This window comes from Salvia miltiorrhiza, chromosome 8 (assembly GCF_028751815.1).
Source record: "Salvia miltiorrhiza cultivar Shanhuang (shh) chromosome 8, IMPLAD_Smil_shh, whole genome shotgun sequence".
NCBI lineage: Eukaryota > Viridiplantae > Streptophyta > Magnoliopsida > Lamiales > Lamiaceae > Salvia > Salvia miltiorrhiza.
Genome location: NC_080394.1, coordinates 24,926,733 through 24,936,225, shown reverse-complemented (window position 1 = coordinate 24,936,225; position 9,493 = coordinate 24,926,733). Strand labels below are relative to the sequence as shown.

Here is a 9,493-nt window from a genome sequence, read left to right as displayed (position 1 = left end):
GGAGTCGAGGAAAGGGAATGGGCGACGGCTTCCAGTTCGTGTGGGTGAGTGAGCTGTCGTGAGAGAGTGAGACAGAAGGAGATGGAGGTCAGGGGCGGCGGCGGCAGCGGCCGGAGGCCGGCTGCTGTCGTCCGCCGGATGAGGGAAAGGGGGGGGAGCTGGGCGGTGGTGTATGTGTGTGCGTGTGTTTCTGTGTGTAGGTGTGTGTGCGTGTAAAAGAAGAGGGAGGAAGAATTTTGGGCCATTGGGCCTCCTTAAATTATTTTTACAAATGGGCCGTTTTAATTAAAATCTGGGCTGAAATTTTAGTTTAAATGTGGACTGTTATTTATTTTATTTGAGCTGCGAATTTTTCAAATAAAATATGGCTTTCATTTAATTGTTGGACTTGTTTAATTGATTTATTAATTTGACTCTTTATTTGAGTTTAATTAATTATTTTTGAAAAAAGTTTGCATAATAGTTTTTTTTTTTCTTATTATGTGCATATGTTAAATATATTTATTTAATTATGTGAGTTAAAGCATGAATTAATTTTGCATCAAGCATTTTACATAGAATCATTTATGATTAAATTGGTTTTCATTAAATCCAATTATTTAAGAAAATCGAGTAAGGATATTGTTGGTGTCCTTAACTCAAGAATTTAGTTTTCAAGTATTTATTTACTAAATTTTGAAAACCCGACTAAGTGAATCATAGAATGTTAAGCACTTCACCACGACGTAAGATTAGCTTCACGAGACCTATTAAGAATAGAATTTCTTGTAGGCTTTGTGACCAGGGGGATTAGCGCTGCTTTCCCAAGACAGGTTTTCATGTTTATGATCTTCAGGCTTTGCCTATCCAGGTGGGCTTACTTTCCAAATGTACAAAGTATGATTGAGTTATTAAGCTCTAAATGTTTCAATGAAATGCAAATTGTTTATTTAATGTAATGAAAACTGTTTATCCAATAAAATGTTTATGTGCACTCTGCTCTGTTTAAGGCTCGCAATTCATGAATCGATCGAGGTTCTCTCTTGACCTAACACGTTATTTGAGAATTGTGTACACCTATTAGCTGACTCGGTGGGTTGATCTCCATTCGGGCACTAATCATGTATGTATGAGGCGTTATAAGGGTGCTCGACGGGATGTGTTCCGGAGCATTGGGTCCCAAATGGGAACTTGACTGGGTTACGCCCTCAGTTCAAGTAAGAAGGAGAAATGGATCCGTCGGTGGCTAAAAGGTCCGGGATCACAGCGAGTAACGGAAAGGGAGTGTGACATGTGCGCACAAATGAAAGAAAATGTTTTAACATGCTTAGAAGTTATTTCATTTTAAAACCTTCTAAGTTATGTAAATTATGATTGGATAAACTGTCTTTACGAAAATATGAAATGTTTATGAAAATGCATGCCCACTGAGTACATTAGTACTTAGCCCAAAAATACTTTCAAATGTTTTCAGGTTGGCTGGCCGGTGCTGACGGGACTGAGCTGAGGCTAGGGTTCAACTTCCTTTTAAGACTTCCGCTGTAGCAGTAAATAATATTTTGTCTTTTGTTTTCTCAACTTAAGACTTTCATATCAGATTTAGAATGACATCTATGATTGAGCCTAAGCACTTAACTCCTAGTTTTATGCTAATGAATATTGGTTATCAGAAGCATGAAACAAAACTTGTGATCCAAAGGGGCCTAGCCCGACTCGTTATCTTATTATTCGAGTCTTAACAAGGTTGTTCCTTGTTTATTTCTATGAATTAGTTGCACCTCGATTATATTTATTCATTCAAGAATTGGGGTGTGACAGAATGGTATCAGAGCACGAGTTTTCTTTCATGACTCTGATAACCATAAGCTTTTGATGTCGAGTCTAGAATAGTATCTCTAGACTTCTAAGAATGTCAGTAGTCCTCAGCTCGCCGTCACACTGCCGCAACAAAGGTACGATAATAGTTTCAAAAATATAAATATATGTATTTCAGTTGTTATGAAAGTTTTCAAGAAAATGTGCGCCTTATGTTTACGATGCTATGTGAATGCTTTTTGTCGTGTTTGGGACTACCCGAACCCATAACGACTTAATGCATGTATTTCGTGTTTGGGACAACCCGAGCCCTTAACGAATCAATGTATGTATGTATGTATGGTCGAGTTAGATTCCTTGAATCTTTCCGGCATAAGTAAAGTTTTTCATGAAAGGGACATTTAATGTCCATATGACTCAAAATTTCAAAGAAAGCAAATATATGTATGTATGTATGTATGAATGAATGATGAGAAAGCTTTATGTTATCATTTTAGGTTCACTGCCTATATGATTAGAATGATAAGTTCTTTTACAAACCGTTTGAGAACCACCCAAGAATGTCTTAAGAATGTTAGTCGTGATAGCACCGCTAGAACGGCATAGAATGGATTTATATGGTACCAATGATTTATGATTGAAGTACTTAGAAGTAAGTGCTTAAATTAGAAGTTCAATTAGAGCCTTATAAGAGATAAGATGTTGACATGATTGGGGGCGAAGCTCCCATTTGACTGAGTGACTCGCCGTGCTGGGTCTGGCCAGCCCACATGACTAAGATCTCGGTGATTGTCAATTAAGATGTTTGACCTTGAGTAGAGCGTCATTCCAATGTATAGACTCTCACTATGTAGTTGCCACAATAAGATTTTTCTTCCATCACAATAAGCACAATATTATTAGAATGAGTTCGTTTGTCAACAGTTCTCGAGACATGAGACGTAGCATTCTCACGATTAGAAAATGTGATAAGCATCAAGCTATGTAGGTGCACTGATAGTGAATGTCTAGTACTCCAAACTAGATTTCCTAAGTATGCAATTTCGAGGACGAAATTTTTATAAGGAGGGAGGAATGTAACACCCCGCCTATTTATATTAAGTTTAGAATTTATTTTAAACTTAGATTAGGATGATTTACGCCGGAAAAATGAAAAATGATTTATATTTTAAATTCCAACAAAAATGATTTACAAAAGCATTTGTAAATTTAGTTATTAAATTTATATGCATTGCATATTTATTTAATTTAGCATTTAAGCATTTTTCACGAGCTTTTAATTAACAAACCCTGAAGCATTAGTACAGTCTCGACGATTTTATCCTGAGTGATTTTGGAGTGTCCAATTATCACTCATAACCTATGCCTTTTATAGCCACCCTACCCGCCACCCTACTCTCTGCGGCAGCCTCCAATCTCAGACCCCAAAGGTCAAATATTTCAGCCATGCTTTTGCAGGCAAATCTCATCCCCAATCCTCTGCCACTTTAATTATACAAAAGTCAAATATTTCAACCATGCCACTACAATCAGCTGCCCTATTCACCAACCCATGCTGCTACACTACTCATCAATCCATTCAACTGTTAACTCATTTTTCTTTAAATGATCTTTCCTCATTCACAATTCATCTTTACCCAGCTGCAAGAATTCATACGGTAAAGTTCTCTCTTCAACTCATTTTTCCCTCAACTATGTAAACTCAAACTCAAAACTATTTCCTCTGCATTTCATTTCCTTGCAGAACCAGCTTCATCCCAGAACAAATCCTAAAGGTTTTACCTTTTAAACTCCAACTTATTCCCTCTGCATAAATGACAATACAATGCATCCTATCTATGTATGCTGTTTTACTTCTACAACTTATCAAACCAACAAAGCATGAGAATAAACTGCATAACTTGGATACTACTACACATTTGTGCTTTTACAATGTTATACATTCAAAAGATGATAAAACAAGATCGATATATTGAAAAGAAAAATTCAAACTTGAGTCTTGGTCTTGGCTGTTGAATGTTGAGTGTGTTTTTGCTGTGAGAGTCGAGTCTTGAACTGATTCTTGCTTGAGTCGGTGGTTTTGTTGGATGGTTGCCGTCTGTCGAGTCTGAATGGGGGAAGAAGGAGGTGGTTGAGAGAGAATGAAGGGTGAGAGGGAGAACAGAAGGGGGCTGGGACGGCGATGGCGGCTCTTGCTGCTCGCCGGAATCGAAAGGGTGGCGCCTAGATTTGGAGGATTAGGGCTCGGAGGCGACGGCTCGGTCGTCGATCCGTTAGGAGGGAGGAGAGGGGAGGCAGAAATGAGAGAGAGCGGGCGGCGGTCGGCGGTGGTTCGGCGCCACTGTTGTCGTCGGCCCGAGTGAGTAGAGGAGAGAGTGAGACAGAGACGTGGTAAGGGAGGAAGGCGGCGATTTCAGATCTAGGGCTGGAGGCGGTGGTGGCCGGCTCTTTGCTGCTGCTGCCGGAGTCGAGGAAAGGGAATGGGCGACGGCTTCCAGTTCGTGTGGGTGAGTGAGCTGTCGTGAGAGAGTGAGACAGAAGGAGATGGAGGTCAGGGGCGGCGGCGGCAGCGGCCGGAGGCCGGCTGCTGTCGTCCGCCGGATGAGGGAAAGGGGGGGGAGCTGGGCGGTGGTGTGTGTGTGTGCGTGTGTTTCTGTGTGTAGGTGTGTGTGCGTGTAAAAGAAGAGGGAGGAAGAATTTTGGGCCATTGGGCCTCCTTAAATTATTTTTACAAATGGGCCGTTTTAATTAAAATTTGGGCTGAAATTTTAGTTTAAATGTGGACTGTTATTTATTTTATTTGAGCTGCGAATTTTTCAAATAAAATATGGCTTTCATTTAATTGTTGGACTTGTTTAATTGATTTATTAATTTGACTCTTTATTTGAGTTTAATTAATTATTTTTGAAAAAAGTTTGCATAATAGTTTTTTTTTTTCTTATTATGTGCATATGTTAAATATATTTATTTAATTATGTGAGTTAAAGCATGAATTAATTTTGCATCAAGCATTTTACATAGAATCATTTATGATTAAATTGGTTTTCATTAAATCCAATTATTTAAGAAAATCGAGTAAGGATATTGTTGGTGTCCTTAACTCAAGAATTTAGTTTTCAAGTATTTATTTACTAAATTTTGAAAACCCGACTAAGTGAATCATAGAATGTTAAGCACTTCACCACGACGTAAGATTAGCTTCACGAGACCTATTAAGAATAGAATTTCTTGTAGGCTTTGTGACCAGGGGGATTAGCGCTGCTTTCCCAAGACAGGTTTTCATGTTTATGATCTTCAGGCTTTGCCTATCCAGGTGGGCTTACTTTCCAAATGTACAAAGTATGATTGAGTTATTAAGCTCTAAATGTTTCAATGAAATGCAAATTGTTTATTTAATGTAATGAAAACTGTTTATCCAATAAAATGTTTATGTGCACTCTGCTCTGTTTAAGGCTCGCAATTCATGAATCGATCGAGGTTCTCTCTTGACCTAACACGTTATTTGAGAATTGTGTACACCTATTAGCTGACTCGGTGGGTTGATCTCCATTCGGGCACTAATCATGTATGTATGAGGCGTTATAAGGGTGCTCGACGGGATGTGTTCCGGAGCATTGGGTCCCAAATGGGAACTTGACTGGGTTACGCCCTCAGTTCAAGTAAGAAGGAGAAATGGATCCGTCGGTGGCTAAAAGGTCCGGGATCACAGCGAGTAACGGAAAGGGAGTGTGACATGTGCGCACAAATGAAAGAAAATGTTTTAACATGCTTAGAAGTTATTTCATTTTAAAACCTTCTAAGTTATGTAAATTATGATTGGATAAACTGTCTTTACGAAAATATGAAATGTTTATGAAAATGCATGCCCACTGAGTACATTAGTACTTAGCCCAAAAATACTTTCAAATGTTTTCAGGTTGGCTGGCCGGTGCTGACGGGACTGAGCTGAGGCTAGGGTTCAACTTCCTTTTAAGACTTCCGCTGTAGCAGTAAATAATATTTTGTCTTTTGTTTTCTCAACTTAAGACTTTCATATCAGATTTAGAATGACATCTATGATTGAGCCTAAGCACTTAACTCCTAGTTTTATGCTAATGAATATTGGTTATCAGAAGCATGAAACAAAACTTGTGATCCAAAGGGGCCTAGCCCGACTCGTTATCTTATTATTCGAGTCTTAACAAGGTTGTTCCTTGTTTATTTCTATGAATTAGTTGCACCTCGATTATATTTATTCATTCAAGAATTGGGGTGTGACACATTTGTACTTCATTCTATTTCGTGTTATAGATTCCTTATTTTATATCAATACATATGATGTTGATACTAATATTTCCTCTTCTTTAATTAGGTGATGGTTCCGTGACTATTTTGGAATTCCGCTAGGGGCTTCTCAAAGCCCAAAGACTATAAAGCCCTTGATTGCTGCATTCACTTACGTACCATTAATTTTTCGAAGCCATGGATCTTGGAGGATGCATAACTCCTCAGGTATATTTATATATGTACTAATAAAAAGAGCTTATGTTGTACGCATAATCAATGTTATTTTATTTGATAAAAAATAAAAAATATTTTGATGCATAAGTCCTTAATTTGGTTAATACATCGGCTATGCTTATCTTTAAAATAAAATATGTAACAGGGATATAATAGGCAATCTATATTTTATGACAAATGCACTTTTTCTATTAGTATAGATCACATATTATATATATTTATAAGAACATATTAATTAATGGGATATAAATGAATTTGAAATTTGGTGTGTTTCAGTGAATCAAGGGCTTGCTTGGTGTGGGAGTGAATCTAGTATTGCTCTTGACGAGAGTGATGGAACAGGACAACACCAGCACCGCAAACCAGGCGCTTCCTTAGCAATTCAGGGCCGCTACAAAACTTGTGCTATTTTTCAACTCATTTTTGTGATCGTAGGTCCAAATTAATTTACAGAAAAGACATGACATTTCTCATCTTTTCTCATCGTAAGAATCAAATTAATAGAACGATTAAGAGGGTGTTTGGCTAAGCTTATTTTAAAGAGCTTATAAGCTCTTGGAACTTATAAGATGTTTCAAAAGCTTATAAGATGTAATTTTTAAGAGTTTATAAGTTGTCAAAGTGTTTGGATAATTGAGCTTATAAGTTAGAGAGAGAAAATATTTTTTAGAGAGAGAAAATCGAAGAGAAATGAACTTAAATGATTAATGATGAAAATAATAAATTATAGTTGAAAAATATTTGTAAAATGATTGTTGCATATGAGATTATAAAAAAGTAAGTTGGGGTAGAGGAACTTATTTTTTTAAGAGCTTATAAGTTCTTGGAGCTTATTTTTGGAGCTTATAAGCTGTTTAGGAGTTTATTTTGCCAAACACTTTGAAAGAGCTTATAAGTGCATCGCCATACTTATCTCATGTTGCACTCAATTAATTAATTCAAAACTATATGGGGCTATGGAGACTTAAATATAAATGATTAAATAGTACTATAAAGAATATTTGAAATCCTTTATTCTTAATTTTAGAGTCACGTACAAATGATTAATTATGCTAAAGATAATATGTTTCTTATTGATAGCAAATAATATTTACATCAAATTTATAAATTATGACAAGAGTAGATTTCTTATTGCATTAGAACTCTTCTTAATTTCGAATTTATGAGCGCCTATAAATATTAATTTCTCTACAATCGCTATTTTCCTTCACTTCATATCAACAAATTTCTTTGCTTTTACTTGGTGATACTTCATGTTTGTGATTGTGGAAGACAAATTGCCAATTTTTTTTTATTTTTTTTTCACTTTCATGTTTCAATTTGCCTTTGCATCATTTTTTCTTAATTCTTTTATTCCAATATTAAATAAGATCATTTACTATCAATTTTTTTTCTTGATTGCTGCACTCACTTATCATCAATTTTTTTATATATAAAAAAGTAGAGGTTACTTTTCTTTGTATTTACATTAATTAAGATCATTTAAAGAGCCGCTTGGAATTGTAAATTGAATGAGGGAATGAAATGAATGTAAGTAAGAAATGACAAATTTTGGGTGATTACTATACTAACAAGGAATATAAAGGAATGGACTTGTGATTCCTTTACCCATTTCATTTTTATGATTGGTGGCTAGCTATAAAGTTTAGAAATGTATAGAATAAAATTATTAGAGACTCCAACATTTTTGCCTTCTAAGATCTGAGGCTTTCCACCTCATTTATATGGAAGAGTCTAAGCTACACCATGCGTGGTGCGCTTCCCCGGTAAGATGCTGCCACGTGGCCCGAACAAATTTTAAAGAGCGGTTCGTCCGAACCGGATGTAATACACTTCCGTTTCTTTTTTAGCAAACGGCCGTTAGCCAACTTTACCCATTTCCAACATTTTCTTTTCTTCTTTCTTTTTAACTTCAGCCATTTTCTTCTTGTTCCTCGTCCCAAGTTCCGCAATATCTGATTCTAATAATTCTTTTTTTTTTTATAGAAATTAGCTCATCTTCTTTCTCTTTAGAGAGATTATTATTCAAACCAAACTCGTTCTTTTTAGAGTAGCAGCGTAGCATGACATCTCGCCGATTTCGATCCTTATTTTTGGACGGCGCAGCGGCGCAGCATGTGCGACGGCGGCCGTCGCCTTTCAAGGCAAAGAGAGGTCGACGGCCTAAAGAAGGGATAAATAGGAAAGAGAGAGAGGATGGGGGTCGACGCCGGCTGCTCGCCGAATTTAAGAAAGATGATGCGGCAGTCGGCGAGTTCGCTGGATTTGGGTGAAGGAAATGGGTTCTATGTTGTGAGTGCAGCATGAGGCTAGAGAGAAAGAAGCGAGTTAGATCAGGCTAGTTAGAGGCGAGGGGTGGAGGTGGCACAACCTCGTCGGATTTCAAATATGGCAGCGGCGCATACTGTGAGGAAGAGAAAGGTGAGAGATAAAAGATGAAGGAGACGATAAATGAATAGAAAGAAAAGGATTTTTGGTTGGGCCTAAAATATTTAAGATGTTGGGCTTAATAAATTGTGTATTGGGAGTTTGGGACCATTTTAGAAGTTTTATAATTATAAAATAAGTTATACGTATTTATATAGATAATTAATTATGAGATAAACATAATTGTGACTTATGAACAGACTTTGAAAAGTCAATCAATGGAGTGATATAAATTGTACTCCCTCCGTCCCATAAGCTTAGACTTGTTTTCCTTTTTTGAATGTCCCATTTATATAGGCTTGTTTCCATAAAAAGTAATATTTTTTTACTCATTTACTATTATATCTCTATTTAATTCTTTAATTTACTCCCACTTAAATACATCATTAAATAATAAATATGGGCATACTAGAAAATTTACTTATATATTTTCATTTCCAATTATTTTTCTTAATCTTTGTGAAAATCTCAATCAGCCTAAGCTTATGGGACGGAGGGAGTATAATCAAATGATATAAAATAATATATTCGTATGTTTTATATTATTAGTACATAATAAATACTTATGTGTGGCATACACTAGAATTTCATTAAAGAAAAAAAAAACTATAAATATGTTAAATGGGTGGTTATTATAAAAATTACATTTATCGTGAGAACATTGTACTAGATGTATAAAGTTATCCTTCACAGTGAAATTTACTATACTAAAACAAAAAGCTTCATTTGAAATTTGAATCCAAGTGTTGCATTCACTAGTCAAGGTGAAGTT

At 36.2% G+C, this 9,493-nt stretch overlaps 2 long non-coding RNA genes across 2 annotated transcripts; both read left to right on the top strand.

Moving 5' to 3' along the window:
- The first annotated feature begins 770 nt into the window (after window positions 1-770).
- LOC130997201 (uncharacterized) lies at window positions 771-1,743 on the top strand. Its single transcript, XR_009093008.1, has 2 exons — window positions 771-850; window positions 1,454-1,743. It is a non-coding gene; the product is annotated as an uncharacterized LOC130997201 (long non-coding RNA).
- Window positions 1,744-5,027: 3,284 nt separating this feature from the next.
- On the top strand, window positions 5,028-6,000 carry LOC130997200 (uncharacterized). The gene is made up of 2 exons (XR_009093007.1): window positions 5,028-5,107; window positions 5,711-6,000. It is a non-coding gene; the product is annotated as an uncharacterized LOC130997200 (long non-coding RNA).
- The last annotated feature ends 3,493 nt before the right edge of the window (window positions 6,001-9,493 follow it).